The sequence below is a fragment of the Clytia hemisphaerica genome, unplaced genomic scaffold, assembly GCF_902728285.1.
Source record: "Clytia hemisphaerica strain Z4C2 unplaced genomic scaffold, Clytia hemisphaerica genome assembly, whole genome shotgun sequence".
NCBI classification, from domain to species: Eukaryota; Metazoa; Cnidaria; class Hydrozoa; order Leptothecata; family Clytiidae; genus Clytia; species Clytia hemisphaerica.
In genome coordinates, this window is record NW_027103851.1 from 2629862 (window position 1) to 2650614 (window position 20753).

The 20753-nt window shown below is 34.5% G+C and overlaps 1 long non-coding RNA gene across 1 annotated transcript in view; it reads left to right on the plus strand.

Moving 5' to 3' along the window:
• Positions 1-20753, plus strand: part of LOC136807789 (uncharacterized) — a 53149-nt gene that overhangs the window by 20310 nt on the left and 12086 nt on the right. The window contains exon 3 of the long non-coding RNA XR_010846719.1: positions 7793-7923. This is a non-coding gene — a long non-coding RNA (uncharacterized lncRNA). The remainder of the gene's footprint in view (positions 1-7792; positions 7924-20753) is intronic.

Below are 20753 nucleotides of genomic sequence, written 5' to 3' on the forward strand. Positions count from 1 at the left end.
TCTGACGAGACAGGGTTATAATTAAGGTCATCTAACGTGTTCTTGTTGCCTAGGTAAACCCTAGAAAGCTTCAGAACACATCTTTTAAGGAGACAGGGTTGTAATCGAGAAATTGATGTAATCTTGTTGCTTAGTAACCTTAGAAATTTTCAGAACACATCTTTCGTGGAGAAAAACAAATATCTAGCAAATTTGTCTTGGCGAACTGTTTTTTCCTAGATTTTAGAACACATCAAACCATAAAGTAGTGATAAGTTTAGGGAGACAAATAATGCGATAAAGGTTTCCTAGAAATCAGAACACGTCATTTGTATAAAAAATTGAAAAGTCATAACATGTGGTCTCCTAGAAGACAAGAACACATATTTCTAAAAAATCACTTCGCCTGCTGCTTCTGCTCTATGCTGACAAAGCAGATGTGAAAAAATAATTCATCCAAATTTAAGCTTACGTGGTGGGGAGAGGGAGAAAGTTCTTTTGTTTGAAAACGCAAAGGGTTAATCTCTGAGCATATTCTGATACTCCGCACATGACACGTATTTACTCTAAAAAAACCCTTCCCCAGCGGACGCAAGTTTCACGCACTCGTGCATTTTATGCATTTATGCAAATTTTTCTCTTTTTTCACTCAAACTCAAATTTTCAGAAAATCGGGAATCATTTTAAAGTGGAGGAAAGATCAGCTGGCACATAACGTCGTTTCAACGTTCATTAAACATTAAATGAACGTTGAAACAACTTTTTGTGTCAGCTGGGAAATCCATACAAAAAAGGGATGATTTACGCATCCACACAAAGAATAGGCCAAAAGAGCTCATTCACGCATTCACGTAAACCACTTGGGGATCTCTAATGACCTTGGCTCCTTTACAGAATCTGCCAAGGTTGGTGCGCACCGCTTTGATTTTTTTCATTCAGATTTTGGATGGATATAAAATGAGTTTTTGAGCGCGCTGATTGGCTAAAGCAAAGCAGTCACACCAAAATTAACTGTCAATCATAAACATAAACAATGCACAAACATTAGAACCCAGCCGCTTTCGCTTTCGTTTTCAAGCAAAAGGTTGCGCGGTTTTGGATGTTTTGACTGGACAACCAAGTTAAATCTTCACATTTGCCATATCCGTTTACAGCAGTGCGCGGTATGCGAAAGAATGGATGATCTGTTATGAGAGTAGCAAAGGGTACGAGATACGTTAACCCTTTAACTGCCCATGTCGGCATATGCCGACATGAGCATTTTCGATTTCTTTGCCCATGTCGGGATTTGCCGACTCGGCGCTTCCATCCTTGCCAAAATTAACACTTCACAAAGATTTTGTCTTAGATGGTTTGAAATGATAAAAGATATAGTTACAGCTTTTCTATGTTAAAAATAACTATTCAAAATGTCAACTCAAATTATAGTCCTGGCTGTACTTCATATATTATTCAGAAAATGAAGTCAAAATCGCTACCTTTTGACCATGTCGGCAAATGCCGACATCGGGCAAATAGGTCGAACCTTCTTTTTTTCCCGTGGCAAATAGGTCGAACTTTTTTTTTTCCCGCGGCAAATAGGTTGAACCTTAAAAAAAACGACGGGCAGTTAAAGGGTTAAATGATGGACTTTACAGCATGCAACCTAATTAATTATTTTTTTAACGTGTTAAAGTGAATCATATGAGATCCATCATCCAGTTTAAAGAATCTGATCAAGGAGCAAACCATTGACAGTACGTCAAATTGTCTCATATGCGCGTGAGCATTTGAAATCAGAAAATATTTGAAATTAAAAAGTTAGGGAGTAATTGCTGTCATTTATTGGGTCAATTAAACTTACAAAAAATCATGATCAAGAGATATGACTCATCTTTAATTAAGCCTTAAATCTTTAGAGACAGACATCTCGATTTCCGATCTTTTGGACAGGAGGTTTGGTTTTTAATGACAGTTAATGACTTAATGAAAAAAAATTATTAAATGCAGCCAGTACCTTCTTCATATTGACATTCACAGCAAAAGCTACATTGGGTGCTGGATCGACTTGTTACTGGATGTCAACTATTAAAACTAAGTTGTTTAAAAAATGCCGGGTGTTTGTGGGTTAAGAATTAATTGCTGTCTTAAAGATTTCAGCGTGTTTGTTTGTATGCATCTAATAGAAAAACTTGATGGATTGGTTTTGTCTATTTTATCAGATTTTAGCTCATCTAAGCACTAAGGCTGCTAAACCCCTTTGATGACTGATTCAGCATTTTTTATTTTACCATTGTCTAACAAACCCAACTTGTAAATTAGGATCTAGACTAGTGCTGGAAAAAAAATCAAAAACTTAAAACGAATGAAGCATTTGTTTCAAAAAGTTCGGAAAATGCTGCTGACAAATGAAGATTAAAAAAAACAACTATTATGGTGAGAATTTTCATATCAAACCATCTTCAATTTTACAAGTTACACGTTTTTTTTTTAAGAACATCCAAAATTTTTGAAGCATTCGGATGTTTTTAACTTTTTTAGTTTTAATCCTAAAAATGTTTATAGCATGTTCTTATTTTCACCACTTTTCGAGCATTTTTGTCCTTTTTCCTCTTGTTCTTGACATTTTAGCCATTGAAGCCTGATGTTTTATAAGTTGTCTATAAAAACGTGAATCACTGTGGAAGATTCTAAAACATTTATCAGTGAAGGTACGTAAAGCGATGATATAAAAAGTTGCGTGACCCCCGGACATAATATCTTCTTTTTTTTCAGAATATATATTGTTGGAATGCCAGATATGCAACATGTATGGTGGCCATAAGTGCAAGTAATTTTTATTGACAATCAGAAAAATATTTTTTTTATAATGAAAATAATTTCATTTTCAATTTAAATCAATTAAGTAAAAGTAATTGTTTTCAATGACTTTAAAAACAACTTAAAATAGACCCAGCAGGCACACAATGTTTTAAATTTGTTTTCATTCTCATTACTTTTCGAATCATTTAAAAGCATTTTGTTTTTTATTTTAAATCACTTTTCTCCGTAGCCCTAGTGCCAAAGACGCTTGTCTCCAGACCCCTACGTTAAAGCTTGAAGTTACTATGTTTATTATGGTTTGTTACATTCACGGCCATCAGGCCAACACAACTTAGTGCTAGACCCAAACATATTACAATTGTAGGAGAGTATAAAATGATATCCTTTACTCCCAGTGTTTATGGTACCATAAATGAGAGATTTTTTCTCCGTCACAGTGCTTTTCCTTTCTATTGTTCTTTGTTTGGCTGGTGGGTTGTATTGTCTGAAAAATTACTCTTTTGCAGACAAAATTAATCAAACATGGGGAAATGAAGCGCTTGTTGATGTGTAAATAAAGAGTCGACTTTTATTCTTTCTTAATATGCGCATGCGAGCATGAAAGGAAAAATGTGAGAAGAGAGGAAATACACTTTTTATATAAGAACAATTTAGAACAGTGGAGAGGCTGAAGTTAGAGGTTCTAGCAAAAGAATCCTGGTTGCCTGGTTTAAATCCTCTAAATAATAAAGTATAGCCAAACTGTTTTACGTGGAAAAAATAAGAACAAATAAGAACAATTAAGGTCAAGTGCCAAAAAAATTAAGAAAGCCGAGTCTCAGCAAAAATTACTGGTCTTATAAAAAAAAGAGTGAATAAGCGGGAAGTTTTATTACTTCTACCCCTTTCTGTTGCCGCCATTGCTTTAATATTTTGGTCCCCAATGTGACCCCCCCCTAAACAAACAATGGTTCGTTCTATTATCAAAGACCTTTTCTGTGAAATTTACTCTTTCTATGAGTGGCCTCAATGGGCTGTCAGACAATCATTTTAAAAAAATTAAAATGATTTAAAATGACATGGCCTCGATGGTGAGTTGGACTCGTTTTGAAACAAACACGTTTTTAATTTGAAACGAAAATAGAAAGTAAATCAATTTTGAAATCAAAATTTAGTTCAAAACTTATATTAAAAGCTATTGCAAAAATGAATGTGAAAAGTAAATTGTTTTGAATTTTTTTATAGAAATGTCAAAACAATTTAACTTGGCCCTCATGGGCCACCATAAACATGCAAATATTTCTCCGAAATTTTCATTTAAATCTGGATGATTGATAAAGACTTTGTAAAGTTTCAATATAATTTACAAGCTTTTAACTTTGATTGCTCTGTAAACAACTTTGTCATAATGGTTGAGGTTTTTAAGAATTAAAACCTCATTTTTAAAGGAATTATTATTAATCTTGATAAGAAAATCATTTAACGAGCGGGATATTGCGCAATTCAAAAATATTTTTGGACAAGCTTCTTGAGCTGGAGTTTTTTTCTTTCTTGACTGCCTGATTAATGTGTAGACGTGTAAGAGAAAGGAAGGAAGCATCTAATTATCATCAAACTAATTTACATTTGCGAAAGTTCCGCGTGAACTTTCATCCAAATAGTGGTTCTTCGGTTTTGACACTAATAAACGAAAGGAAATTTGGTGCGAATGATAGCCTATAGCCTCGTCACAAAGATGGTCGCGCGGATATTTAAAACAGAGTTGACCGCTTCAAAACGAGAATTATGTAAGTTTAGAGAATTGGAGAAACGAAAGTGAGATCGGATAAAACGTTAATCTGTATGTACGATCTGATGCAATGCTTTTTTTTTTAACAGATTAAAAATTTACGAGGCGAAAGATTTTTCTCCCTCTATCATACAAGGATTATTTTTTTGCTACCTACACAATCTGAAGAGAGAGAGAGGAAAGATAGAAATTTAACCGATATTGCAAAATGCATATTACAAACGACCTGCCGTGTTTTGTAACCATGTTTACATACTTCCTATTTTAAATCTGGAGGACAGAGTAAAATCAACCAACGATATTTCCAGTGTTCTTGAATATAAAGTATTTTTGTTTTGACTTGAGTCTTTGTCTAGACAATGCTATCGTCCGTCTAGAGGGTCAGTAAACGTGGAAAAATATATATGCGCAGCGTCAGGGCGACAGGGCGGTAGAGTTTGGAGCAAACGCTGTAAACACTTCTGCCATGGTTTACTTCGCCCGAACTAACCACCGTTCTCAAATTTATCCCGCCTCCTTAATTATTCCCTTTTTTAAATCTGTAGACGATAGGATCGTCTAGTATTTGTCTCTCAATTTTCCAAATCCCTTTCCCGTATTCAAACGACTGGTAGGACCAAACAAATTAAATTGGTCTCAGCCTATATTCCCCCCTGATGGATAGACATAAAAACTCTAAAAGGCCTAGCTAGGAGTACTTTAAGTACGACCTTAACGGAAGCGGTTTATTATGTCTTTTTTGTAACTCTTCATGGCTAGTAACCTGCTCAACTAAATCCCAGGATATCTCCGTGGTTATGAATACCATAAAAACGATTGAAGTTTTTTTCTACCTCGGAATTATAATTTTGTAGAATCCACAGTGCTAGCATCGTGATAGATATTTTATAGTTTTCGTTTGGTGAAATAGCTTTTTTAATCCTTTTTAAGGGCCGTATTTTGTAAATCTTTGGTATGTTTTATCTCATCGATTCGATGATCTGATAAAACAGAGAGAATATTCTAGTACAGAGTTATTTAAAAATTTTTTACTCGTACTCTATCCCGGCTGGCACACAACGTTATCTCTACGTCCATCTGACGTTATATGGACGTTGTGAACGTTAAATAAACGTTGAAACAACGTTGTGTGCCGGCTGGGATGACAATTGAAGTCTCTACCTAACGGAAAATAAATTGCGACAGCTGTTGATTTCAATGGTATCAAAACTGTGATAACCTAGTTTGATCGCCAGGTAAAACCATAATGGATATAAGTCTGTGGTTACACGACCTAAAATATTGTCTATCTCAGTATTATGATTTTTTGGTGATAGGGACTTCTAATCCTTCTGTTGAGAAAATTCTCTACCTTTTTTCAACGAGCTTTTTGTAAATCCGTGGTATTTAATCTACAACGCGTGAAGATAGTGAAGTGAAGATAAGTACCTCTTTTTTTACAAATACCAAAACAGTCAAACATATGTCAAACTAGCATAAAGATAGCTTGGGAATGTTTTTTTTTGCAGCCGCAGTCAAGGGCCACCCGAAGGCTCTCTTTTCCCTCAAATGTAGGGAAAAGGTAGGGTTATTTAGTGCTAGATGTGGAAATTTGCTACGGCACGCTTTGCTCTAAGGTCGGGGGGAAAATTTTAACATCTGGATGGTTTGGATTACGATATTTGTTTTGACCACATTTAAAAAGTTTGCGAAAATCCAAGAAACGATTGGCAACTGCAATCGATGCGTGTGCTTCCAAGAAAATACAACGCAAATGTTGTACACCATGTGCTTGTTTGCTTTATGTAAAAAATATAAACAAACCCTAGTTTAGCCTAATTCACAAAAAATTAAAACTTAAAACATGAACTTCTTGCTAATTCATACTTACCTAGACATAAAAGGATCTAAAAAATGATTTTTCAATGTGTAAAATGATAAAATTTGGCTACTGGCACAAAAAGTGCAATTTACACACTAAACTACCAAATCGTTAAAATAAGATACAAATACCTTTACAGAACCTAGGACCAAATTATACTACTATATTCACATTTTTCTAAGACAAATGTGTCCATTTTGTACATATTTGAATTGCTGCTAGATTTGCTATTGTTCTTTAAGCAAGCGGAGACATGGTTATTGAACCTGACTTCAATATCCCCCGATGGTAACTTAACCTGTTCCTTTAGAGCTTTAGCGTTGGCAGCCGCCAATACACCATCGGGACATCAGATAAAGAGGAGGGTCCCACTCCTTTCCCTGGATTTCTCCACTTAACCTTGACCACTTTTCTTTAATTGCTGAGCATCGTGCAGATACAAGACACTTACATTACAGCTTCTTATCGTAAAATGGAATCATAGAGGGTATTTTATCATCAATTTTCAACCTCTATGCCATCTATTTATTTATTTTATTTTCAAAGCACATGGATAGTCACTATGCAGCCCCAGCTCCTAAGACCTTAAGGACCTTAAGAAACTTAAGAAAGTTTTGAGGACCAAAGTGTAGGTCTCGTTTTCTTACAAACTTGGGTTATTCAAACAAAAAAGGGTTATACTTTGGGAGGAGGAGGACCCTTTCTAATAAAAGTCAGGACAAATTTAGTTTCCTCAATAAAAATTGTATTCGCTTTCATCCTTGACCATTAATGCTACAACTCCATTTAACACACCGTATGTGATTTGCAATACAAATAAAATTACGAAAACGGTAATAGGGTGTTCCTGAACGCCTGCGAACCATTTTTTCGGGTACTTTTGAACGTTCTTATAACGTCCCTGAAAGTTCTAGAATGCTCCGCATCGTTTGTTTCGCTAGAACGTTCCATTTTATTTGTATAAAGTCACTTGCAATAACACACATAAGGCATGATGACGTACTTTTTCAGATCAAGGGATTTTCTTGAAGATTTGCAAATGCACCCAAAAGACAGCGACGACTCCCTGATTTTTGGACCTACTTCAGAGTTCCTAAAAATTAATCCAAGCCCTCCCGTTTGTCCGTCATTCCGTTCATTGGTCTGTTGTCAGCTTTTTCGGGATTGGCTCTTTAGCTTTTTTTCTGTTTTTTCATTTGCAAAATGATGCAAGATGGCAATATCCAGAATGTGACAGAGCCTGATTTTTCAGTTTGCATTTTCTTACTTTTGTTGCCTTTTTTTCTATTTTCTCATTAGCATTAGCCTTCAGGTAGGTCCATTCTGTATGCATCTTGCTGAATTTTTATTCTTTTATTCTATGCTCCGAATTTACTTTTTAGGATTGGTTGATTCTTTTATGACCAACTATTTAACAAGATGATAAACGCAATGCGAGACGAAGTCAAAGGTGCCACCCTCAAGACACGGGGAACCAACTGCTCTACAGGACTCAAATGAATTACACTGAAAGGTACCTCAAGTTTTAATTCGATCAATTATAAGCCCAAATTGCTAAAGTGCGTTGGCCTCTTGTGAATTAAGCTAAAGCTTCAGATCAAAGACCTGGTAACGACTTTCCGCTGATACACAAACAGAATTAACAAAAAAGTAGTTGTTAGGAGTCCCCTGACCACGCCCTAACGGTTGATATTTGCATTCATTGTCTCTATTTTTTGGATGAAAAACATCAATAATTATCACTAATCTTGAAAGCAAGAATTACCCTAGGCTGCACGCATCCTTTGTTTTGTTTTTAATTTTACATATATTTGGCTTTGTTGTCTATGTTTGTATCCTGTTATCCTCAGTATGTTTTTTCTCCATGTGTGCCATGAGCTGTTTTCCCCTCGTGTTTGTGGTTGTAAATCTCCAATTTGAGAGACTGTTGTGGTTTTCGCCGTTTCGTTTTTTCTTATTCCTTATTTTTTTCTCGTTTTTTTGTTCTGATTTAATTTACAGCTGGGTGACTCATTTTAAAATCCACACACAAGACTCCGAAGACGCAACCTTAGAGAGACCATTTTCGAAACAGTTCCTACTAGTAGGGGGAAAATTCTAAGGACCCATGACATCTTTTATGCGACGCAACCAAACCTGCTCCATTTCAAAGAATAAAGTAAAGAGTTTTCGCGTGGAAGTTTTCTATTAAGGACTAGAAATACTTTTTTAGGACCTAAAAACTGGCGTAACAGGCTAAATTTGGCAAAATTTCAAAGTAAAAAAAAAAACAAAATCAGTTAAACCAATCGAAAGCTCTTAAAAACGATATAGGACTTTTAAATAGATATATTCGTTTTTTCTATCTATCTCGAGAAAATTAACGATCAAAGTTGCGTTTGTACGTTATTCTTGGTCGATTTTCTCGAGTTACGTTGGAAAATCGACTATATCCACTTATAAGTCCTCTATATCGTTTTTTGAGAGCAGAATAAGTGGTTTTGGATTTTATTAACTTTGAATTTTCGTCAAATTTTTGGGGTCAAGGGGTTTTGCATGTGACGTCAGTTTTTAGGTCCTAAAAATTTTTCTTAGACCTTAGCAGAAAATCCCCTTCGCGAAAAATTCTTTAAACACTTTATTTTTTGAAATGAAGCAGGTTTGGTTACGTCGCATAAAAGATGTTACGGGTCCTAAGGGTTTGCCCACTACTTTACCCTAAGAGATTTTTTGACTTTTCATGGTTTTCGTACCACCAGAGACCCAAAAAGGGGAAAATCCCTATGCTTAGTTTCTTTCGACTTTTTGTTGCTTTTGTAACACTTATAGAGACCATTATCCCGCACCTACAACCAGCACCTACCCATCCCTTATTGAGAATGTCGTTTAAATGAAACTGAATGTTTTTTAGTGGGAGGTACTCTCTATAAAACGAACTTCGAGAATATTTTCAAATGAAGACAAAAACTGATTAATATTCTCGCCTCTAGAACAATCCCTGCAATACATAATTGTTTACGGTGAAGGATTTCACAACATTACAAATTGTGTAAAATATGATGAAAGATATGATTTGTTTCCATTGTGTTAAAGCACTTTGCTTATCAGTGCCGTAGCCACCCTCCCAAAAGATTTTCAGATTATGGTGTTTTTTTGAAAAAGTTGTAAATTTCGTCAATGTTGTCTGTTTATTTACTTTCTAAAAATGTAATGCACTAACTATTTAAGATGATAGTCTTATGATTTGAAAATATATTAACATGCACGCGATTTCTACTTGCCTTTTGCTGAAAATTGACTTTCGGAGAGACAGTTTAAGCCAATCTGGAGGGTATAAAGTCCAAAAATTTTCCTGGACCGTCGCCCCCAACCATGGTGGGGTCTCCTTAGATAACTAACTAAACGGGCCCCCCTAAAATATAATTTGTGTCTACGGCACTGCTTATTATTAGTACAAACTGCGGATCTTCATTTCAAAGTTTTGTAACCGGCCTAGTTTATCACTGGTTTAGTTTTTTTCTCAATATACGTCTTTTTAATAAGAATATCCAAAACTTTTGAAGCCTGCAGATGTTCTTAACTTTTTGGATTTCAAGCCAAAAAATGTTCTTAACATGTTCTTGTTTTCATAATTTTTTGAGTATTTTTTATTTCCATTTTCCTAAGAAAACAGGTGTTTTGAGCCCACAAACCCTTAAAATGCTCTTAACTTGTTTTTAATATTTTGCCCACCGAAGCCTTATGTTCTTATATAGTTTGTTCCTATAAAAGAAATGTATCTGTTTAGAAACTTCGGGCGCCCTAAATTCTTTATCTGGAAGATTGTACCTTGAGTACCACAGTTTAGCTTTCTCTGAAATTGGACCTGTGGCGAGGGACTACAATACCCGATGGGGGGGGTACTTAGTCAAATGGAGGGTACGGTTACCTTTTGGTTTGAAAAAATCAGAAAATCAAATTTCAGTCCCACTAAAGGTTGGAAAAATAGATAAATTTGAAAACATCGAAATTTAGTCAAATTAGTTCCAATAAGGATCCTATAGTCCCGCTAAGGGTCCGAGGGTCGAAAGTCGGGCAGCACATAACCGTCAATCACAACCCTACTATTCCCGGGCTACGTAGTGTCTCTTTAGCTCAACTGTCCCCTTAGCTCGAGCAAGTTACAATCGCTTCAGTTAACAATGTCTTACGGTATAAGCCTTTACGTCTACTTACGGTATAAGTCTTACTCCATAACTCGAACAAATTTCCCCGTGCGTGTTCGAATTATGGAGACTCCACTGTATAAGAATTTAATTGCATGTCTCAATCATAATAGTATCAAAAGAATCTAAGATGGAGAACACATTTCCCCATGTTACTTTAACATTTCAATCACGGTTGTACGATGATACTCGCCCTATGCATTCAACCATCCTAAAGGTGTTGCTTTGCTTATCGTATAAATCACTGGCTTTGCTTATCGTATAAAGCACTGGTTTTGCTTATCGTATAAGCACTTTTTATTGCAGAATAAAAATTTAAGTTAATTCATCAAAGGTGTTACTTTTGCGCTAATAAATTTTTTGAATTATGACTTAATACCTTTTCGACAATCTAGCCCGCCTAGTTATCACTTCAACTTACGATACAAAAAAATCGTGAAAAATCTGTTGTCAAACCCCTTATCACCTTATAAATAATCTAATGTATAGGAGGTCAACTATTTAAATGTTTTTTATAAGAATATAAGGATTTTTGATGTTCTTACAAAAAAGCTTTTACGCTTAGTGATGGTTGACTTTGATGCAAAATTTGCGTTTTGGAGAAGTAGGTATTTGAATTAAAGTTCAAATTTATGAAATCCCTTTTATTTTGCAATGTAGTGATTATCGAAAGTTGTTGGGTTTGAAATGCTGGGTCTATTTGTGATGGTAAGAACTTCCTTCTCTCTTTTAACTTGAAGATATTGGAAAAATATTGAAGCTACTAGTACCCTAGTGTTAATGATACATTCAATGAAGGTCATCTTTGTGTTCCCAGGCTTGATCGATGACTCCTTAAACAGCTAGCCTTAAGTCAAGAAACCAGGGAGAGCTGCAAAGCACGTCATTTCTGTCACAATTGGTCACTCATTTATAGCACATTGTCAATTAATCACTATGTTTTTCTATCAATTCCTCAGGCGTTAAATATGTCTTTGTTGAAGAAAAAGCCGTAAATTTGTAACTGTTGATAGATTAATCTAGATCTTTAAAAAAAGTTTTTTTTCGTTTTGAATAAAAAAAACCGGAAGTTTCGTACAATCTGTTAAACGATCCGCAATACACCACAACTGTTAGGTCAAACAGTTTTAGGTCATAAAGCAAAAAAGACATGAAGTTGACATCAAGGAAATGCGCATTACCATCACTATGGCCGATAAATTGCGTAATACACACTGTAAAAACAATATACTCCATATTATGTTCATAAGAAAAAACATACAGTGTCCACATAACATAGCAAAGGATCTCTACACTCTCTGGTTTACATTCAAGAGTTGTTTTTGAGTTATTTCTGCCAATAAAAAAACGTAAACAGAAAGCTATTACTATATGCGTAGGTTTGGGTACTCTTACCTATCTTTTCGTGATTTTAAGTCTATGTGTTCTTTATGTTCTTAATACTTACTTATTGACTTAATCCTTTTAGTAGGTTAAGCATTTTTTAGCGATTTCTGAAATCGAAGGCTTGGATGTTCGTAGACATTATCCAATATTGAGCCTCGTTTTCCAATAGAATTTGTTCTTATAAAAAACGTGAAGTGGATCTTTCCGTCTTAAAATTTTATGCCAAACACTGGAAGTACTTGTGTCGTAAATGTCATCTTTTTTGACACCAAGTGCGATTTTAAGATCGATCAATTGAGCGCATTGACGTCATCATTGACATGAATCGATTCGTAACGACGTCAACCAAATATGTAGATATCAACTCTAAACGACAAAATTGGACTTGATTTAAACTAGGAAAACACGTTACGCCAACATCGTTTTCTTAATTGATTTTCCTGGACTCTTTCTAGACAACAGGAGAAAAGATTCTCCCTGTCTTGTCTCCCCAAGAAATCGGGCTGGAAAATTCATAGAGAAATAAAATAATCCAAGGATTGGTTTGAGGAAGAAAATTCCCCAATGAGAAAAATATATTGAAAACTACAATGAGGTTCCATTGCCACTTGGGATGACACTGGAAGCTTGAGATTCTCCTACACTCTTTTTCTTTTATAAGAACCAGTAGCTTTTTTATGAGGCTCGGCTGTTCTTATTTTTTGGCACTTTGAGCCTTGTCTTGTTCTTATCCTATTCTTATTTATAAAGTGTTGAGCTATTTTAGCCGTTATACCCAATTTCTACTACTTTGGCCCCTAAATTGCTTGAAATTGAGTAATTTCAGGCTCAGCATTGTTCTTAAATTGTTCTTATTTTTTGGTAATTTTAAGCCTCATTGTTCTTATAAAATTGTTCTTATAAAATAAAAAGAGTATTTGTATTTTTTAAAGCTCTAACTTCTGCTCATCAAAAAAACAACATATTTTCGATACCCTTTATGCAGTGGGATTGCCAACGTTAACATATATGGCGTCTTACAGACCGGGTCTTCGAGACATGTTTTTTTTCTTGGTGATTTAAAACTAAGGCTTGACACACTTTCCTGTTACCAATTCAACTATTACATTACTATTACATTACTTACTACAAATCTGATAACGGGACTGAGTAAGCAACTGTTCTGAGGGGGAGGGGTGTACTTTTATGGTGTGACGGGATGGCCCTATTTTAGTACGGTATTACGGAATTTGACGAAAACAAATACGGGAAAACGGTATTTTAAAACCAGATGGTGAAGGTATTTAGCCTTTTATACAACCTCTACAAACTGGTGTGACGGTGTTATTATTATTTTCAATTTTCGGGATTCCGGGATTCAGCAAAAGTTTTGACAGAAAAACGGTGTTTCGAACCCCTACAAACCCCCTTCTGGGATCCTAATTTGTAACAAGCGTCACCAAAGAAGCTGAGGTAATGGTTTATAATATCGCTGAGATGGTCAAAATGAACCTTTTTTTTCTTTGACCTCTCAAAAATACACCCTTCTTCCATGATACACGAAAAGCATACTTTTGTCTTTGTTTATGAAATCTCCATAGCAACAAAAAAGAAGCAAAATATTTACTCTACATCGCCCCCATTTTCCCTTTTTTACATGAAACATCAAATATTAGTCATGAGAGGATAAATTATCAAAATTTCATTTTTATCAATATTTTCACTTTTCATTTTCTTTTCAAAGAATTCATCCTATTTTTAGTATTTTGTTAGCTCTATCAAACCCTGAATTCTTTACTTTTTTATAAGAAACCTTCTATTTCAGTCCCTCTATGTATAATTCGAATTCTAAAGTGAAATGGGTAGGACAGAGTCTTTTTCATTTATCTTAACGTAGCATACATGTTTTTTATTAGGACATCCAAAATTTTTGAAGCCATTAGATGTTCTTAACTTTTTGAATCTTAAGCCTAAAAATGTTCTTAGCATGTTCTTATTTTCGCCATTTTTGTTGAGTATTTTTGTCCATTTTCTGGAGAAATCGGGTGTTTTCGAGTCTGCAAACCCTTAAAATGTTCTTAACATGCTCTTAACATTTCGGCCATCGAAGCCTTATGTTCTTATATAATTTGTTCTTGTAAAAACACGTGTACAGTTTTTTAGAATATTTTTTTAGAGTAGGGATAAATTTGTTAATCACCAAGAGCGGTTTATTTTGGGAATTCGCTATTCTTACAGTTAGTTCATTTAGTATCAACTTCCCTCTTTGTGACTCCATTTTTTTCATCAACATCTATCTATTCCAGCCCAAAAGATTCAACTGAAGTTTTAAATTTCATGTGTCCATTTTTAGATTTTCCCCCGAGATAGAAATATGTTTTTCGTTTTTTTTTATCACATCTCCGCCAAAGCTATGTTTGTCAAAAACCAACTTTTAAACTTTTTATCAAAACTTCTGTTGGAATTTCAAATGTTTTTCCTAAACTCCAAAAAACGATAGCTAAAAATGGTACACGTTTTTTTTTGTAAGAACATCCAAAATTTTTAGAGCCTTGGGATGTTCTTAACTTTTTTAGTTTTAAACCGCTAAAAATATTCTTAACATTTTTGTCCATTTCCCTAAGAAATCGGGTGTTTTAGAGTCCGCGAAGCCTTAAAATGTTCTTAACTTGTTCTTGACGTTTTGGCCATCGAAGCCTTATGTTTTTATATAGTTTGTTCTTATAAAAAAACGTGTACAGCCTGCCTTAAGATTTAAAAGATATTCTGGTGACATCTTACAAAGTTGCAACGGTAAAGGGCAGGCCGGCCAACTTGACAATATAACTATTGATGACCCCGTCTCTCTGTGGTAAGTTGGTAGGTAACCAACCGAATTACAATTACACCACCCTCAATTTATTGATTGCCCCTAATTAGAGAGTTTTTAAAGGCCGCAAAAAATTGATATTGTCAATCTCTTGCAACAAATTTAAAATCTAATTTTAATTTTTGCATTTTCCATTTTCAGATTATAAACATAAATTTTGCAATGTCGCCGGTTATTTTTGGAAACCGTTGTATTTAAATCTAATCGACCAACAATTAAATAGTTACGTAAGGATACTCTACCTAGTTACTAAATTATGCAGAAAAATCAATAACTTTGCACACCACCTATATACCTTCTTGCAACTAGTTAACTGAAATTACCATAGGTGCATAGGAGTCAGACGTTTTCCAAAGTACACGGCTATTTTTATAAGAACATACAAAATGTTTGAAGCCTTCAAAGGTTCTTAACTTTTTGTGTTCATGTTTTTATTATGCTCCTATAGCTCCTATAGTTTGCTCTAATGAAAAAACGTGTTGGCTCATTTCTAAGTGCACCAAGTTTCCTTCAAATTGCAATGCTAATAAGCAGACCTCATTTACTCCTCTTTAATTTTCACCGGACGTTTTTTTAATCATTCCACCGGAAAAAAGTAAGCCTCATTATGGAAGTTAATTAACTGTCAACGAGATAGTTTTATTTTAGATAAGAATGTTTAGATAATTCAATATGTTCGGGTGTGGTGATGTCCTTTTATATAGGTATGGTCTAGGCGTGTATTTTCAAAAATTATTACTAATGGTATTGTAAACACTAATAAAGATACCATCGGAATGTATTTTTTCATCCCTTTACCCTTCGTTTTGGGCTGCCCAGGTAGAATACTTACACAATTTTTTATAAGAACATTAAAAATTTTGGAACCTTCGGGTGTTCTAGGCTTTTTGAATTTCGAGCCTAAATTGCTCTTGAAATGTTAATATTTTCGTGCAATATACTACGAAATTTAGTGTTTTATAGATTCCATAAAGTCTTCAAATGTTCTTAACTTGTTCTTGATATTTTGGACGTAGAGAGGCCTTTTGTTAGTTTTCGTTGTATAAAGAAACGTGTTTGTATCAATGATAACCGTTAACTGATCGATTGCCTCTAACGAGAAAAACAGTCAAAAAGGCTCCAGGTTGCGGTTCAGAGTAGGTTATTTTTGTTGATGATACCAGCTATCAGTTTATTTTCATCTCTCTCTTCCATACAGCTTTTGTTGATTTCGATCTTTTCTAACAAAAATTTCCTTAAAAGAGGTCAAACAAGAGCATAGATAGCTAAATGGTTCTAATCTTAGAACCTGGAAAGAGGAAAATTTTGTTCCGATACTGTTTGACTGTGTATTTCCAAGAAAAGGGCCCTAATAGAGATTTTGTGGATTAGAAAGATTTAACCGATGACCTTTCTTTGAAATATTAAGACGAATGGAAACTGTGTCAACCTTTCCCTGAAAAACTTCCTATTCCCTGACGGTAGAAGAAGATAGCCCAATCTTTATTTTCAATACCTTTGTAATCAGCACCCCGGGGAGCTTGGTTATTCTTCTATTTTTATCCGAAACCTATGTAGCCCCCTGAAATAAATGTAAACGGACCTGTTCAGCATGTGATGTACGATTTCTTCTGGAAGAGACGTCAAACTTATCAGAGGAAGGGATTTTTGATTTCGATTTCATTATCTTTTATTGTACTTTTAGTGCATGTTTCCGATGTACCTGTTCTATTGTCTTAAATCCGCCAGTGATAGCCCGCCCAGATCTATCTGCCTGATTCACAGGAAAAAATGAGCAGATCACCTGGGTGGGAAAAGAGCATTGCACACCTTGGAACTTGCAAGAATTTCACCCGGTAGGGAAATTCATTCACTTTCTCAGGTATGAAATTTACTTTTTTCCACTGGGTGATTTACTCAACTTCTCTTGTGTTTTGGCATAGTGTAAACACTGACCTTTATATATCCCTGGACCAAGCTATATCTACCATCTTTGATTGGAGTTTTTTTGGAATTGGTACCCGAAGAAGAAGCCATTGCAATGTTAAAAATTAACGTCTAACGGCGCTACTTCAAAAAGAATTTGAGGGAAGCTAGATTTAGCACTTTCGATGCATTTACACCACTATTGAGTAGTGCCGCCATTAGGGTACCACTTTAAAAAAAAACTCCGATCAAAGATTTTGCTTTGCCAGGATTGAGAAACTTGGTCCAGGGTATATAAAGGTCAGAGTGACTGTAATACGAAACAATGATACAATTGGATTAAAAGATACATCCTTGTTTAGCATTATGATGACTGTAAGAAAAACATCCCGTTTCTTTTCAGAAGTATTAATGGAATCGTAAGAACTAGGAAGGAAAATACACGTTTTTGATAAGAAAGAACTATGTAAGAAAATAAGGTTTCGATGCCAAATTATTAAGAACAACTTTTTTAAGCTTTACGCATTCTGACTACTTAGGGAAATGGACAAAAATACTCGAAAATGGCAATAAAAATATGTTGAGAACATTTTTAGACATTTAGACATAAAACTCAAAAAGTTAAGAACATTCGAAGGCTTCAAAAATTTTGGATGTTCTTATAAAAAAATGTTTATTAGAAGAATCCAGGGGAAGGAAGGAGGGGTTATCCCTATAACACACAAACGAAAGATCACAAGAATTTCAATCAAAAACACAATCCGTTTCCTTTTTGTCCACCTGCTGTGATGTCAAACAATGAAAATTAGCATTTCTGTCATAAAAATAAACAACGCTATTGAAAAAAAGAAGAAAAACAACAACAACAACAACTATATCCGCCATTTTCCTTATTTTGAAACCAGCAGGTGTATAGATTGTCTGCTTTAATTAGCCCCGGCATTGTCAATAAAGAACTATGAGAAAAGATAACAAGGTAAAAAAAATTTTCTTTATATAATTATGCTGACTCAACAGGAAAGTAATTTCAAGTCTTTCAAATCTTGACTCCCATCCGGAGTCACTCTTATACATTTTGAGTATATATATTTAAGGCCCTATTCTTGAAATTTACCGGTTTCTTTTCAAAAATTCAAAGGCTCAATAAATCTGTAAAATTCGAACCTCTATTATTCGAGTGATTTCCTCGACAATCGAATTAGAGAGAGTCGACAGTATAAATGCTTAACCTGTCAACCGGAAGAATTAATTTTTCTTTATTTGTATATGATGTGTTTCTAAGCACACACACCAACCCACATGTTCCTTATAAGAAAATTCAAAAAATTTTAAGCCCTGGGACGTTCCTAACTTTTTCAGTTTTTTAAGCCTAAAATTGTTAAAAATCTTGTTAATTTCATCACTTTTTTGAGTAATCTCCTAAGAAAATTGGATGTTTTCTGAGTCTATAAAGTGTTAGTTAAAATGTTCTTAATTTGTTCTTTATATTTTGGCCATATTTAGGCCACGTGTTCTTATAAAAGAAAGCGTGTGGACACCCAGGGTACTCTCTCTCTCTCTTTTTATTTGGATCAATCATTTTATAATGTTTATTATTGTGAAAATTCCATCAGATCCGTTTAGCAGATCTTTCTTATTGAAAGGTTTCCGCTTATTTAAGATGAAGTTATCTGCTATATCTTTCTATAAAATGCTACTATACACGTCCTTTTTATAAGAACATCACAAAAGCCTTCGGATGCTCTTAACTTTTTGGGTTTCAAGCCTAAAAGTTTTCTTAACCTGTTCTTATTTTCACCATTTATGTTAGTAGTATTTTTGCCCCTTTTCCTATGAAATCGGGTGTTTTAGACTCCTCAAAGCCTTCAACTTCTTAACTTGTTCTTAATATTCTGGACATTGAATCCTTATGTTCTTAAATAGTCAGTTCTTATAAAAAAAATCTGTTATCTGCTCTATCTTTGTATTGCTACTACACGTTTTTTTTTTATAAGAACGTCAAAAATTTTCGAAGCCTTCGGATGTTCTTAGTTTTTTAGATTTGAAGCCTAAAAATGTTCTTAAAATGTTCTTATTTTCAGCATTTTTTGAGCATTTTGATGTAATTTCTTAAGAAAATGCATGTTTTTAAGTCTCCAAAGCCTTAGAATGTTCTTAGAATGTTCTTAAATTTTTGGGCCTCGAAGCCTTATGTTCTTATATAGTTTGTTCTTATAAAAAAAAAACGTGTATGTTGTATATCGAGCGATGAAGAAATTCTTTTTTACACTCTTTTGTGAGGTCAGTTATTCGTTTCCCGGGTGTGACTTATGTTTAAGTTTTTTTTATCATACAAACTACATACCACACCCCTACTTACTTTCCTTTGGGTGTGAATTAATTAGGATACGAAACGTGTTTTGAATTTCTCTTTGTTACGCCAAATTCTAAGACAAAAAAATAGCGAAAGGGAATTCATAGTGGAGAGGTATGGTGACCTGTCTTACACATTATTTATAAGAACAAACTATATAGGAACATATAGCTTCGATTGCCAAAATAGAGAATAAGTTAAGTTAAGAACATTTTAAGGCTTTACAGACTCTAGAATAGCCAATTTCTTAAGAAAGTGGAGAAAAATGCTCACAAAATGGTGAAAACAATAACATGTTAAGAACATTTTTAGGCTTAAAACCTAGGGTATTATCTATGACGTATTACATCGCTCATTGAAGAAATTGAGAAAAAAAATGTTTTTAATCATAAAAAAAAACTAAGAAATAAAGCTTAAAAAGGATAGAAAAAGCTATATTATACGATTATACCCTCACTTTTTTCCAATTAAGTACACACGCCAAACTTGGAAACCCCAGGAATTTGAAACTCTGTCAGCTAAGAACGGTGAGGATTCTAAAGAACATATTTACGGAATTGCGGTGATTCTAAAATGTCTTAAAATAGTATCGCTCTTTATGAACGCAAATTACTGTTGTAGACACAAGAAATTAAGGACCTAAAGCACAATATCCAACACTGCCTTCATCATGATTTTATTGATGAAGATTTGAAAAAACTTAAAATTTAAAACTTAATATTACTTTAACCCTTTAAGTGCCGATGTCGTATATATACGACATGGGCTATATAGGAGGGCGAAGCCCTCCTGTAATGCCCAGTTTGAGTTAGAAATCGTTATTTTTGGTCGAACTCGTAGGAATTAGATTGTCCTTTATGGTCAAGCAAAAAAAAATTCAAAAGTGAGTCTTTCCAGCGAAATTTTAAGCAAAAAAGTCAAAAAAATGCAAAAAATTGACAAAAATTCACTTTTTTTAGATTCTGACCGTTTTTTGACTATTTTTGGTCAACGAGTGATCCAAGAACCTCCAAATTTGGCCCTGTTTTACTTTATTCTGTCTTCTAGTGAATTGATTTGAAATTTTACCACTGGGCACCTTTCATCAGTTCAGTCAGGTCCGTGCAGCGGGCCTGACTGCTTTAATTCCCTAACCTACCCCCCCCCTTGGCCGCCGCCCACCAGCCCTTCCTAAACGGGCGGCGCCGAGGCGCCCAAAGAAAAGAGAGACTCTAGCATCCAACGAGCTATAATACAGCTTCTAATCCTTCTAGTTCAGGTATCTAAGCCCTTAAAGTTTGAACTAGGATTTTTAAAAAAAACTTAGAAAAAGGACCCGAACTCAAAGGTTAAAGAAAATTGCCAAAATTATTTTTTTTTTAGATTTCTCAATTTTTGGCCTAAACTCACTCAAAAATGCTGAAAAACACCAAAAAATCACATTTTCAAAATTTTTTTTTCACTTTGTTTAACCCTTTAAGTGCCGATGTCGTATATATACGACATGGGCTATATAGGAGGGCGAAGCCCTCCTGTAATGCCCAGTTTGAGTTAGAAATCGTTATTTTTGTCGAACTCCTAGGAATTAATTGTCCTTTATGGCAAGCAAAAAATTCAAAAGTGAGTTTTCAGCGTAAATTTTAAGAAAAAAGTCAAAAAAATCAAACCTTGACAAAATTCACTTTTTT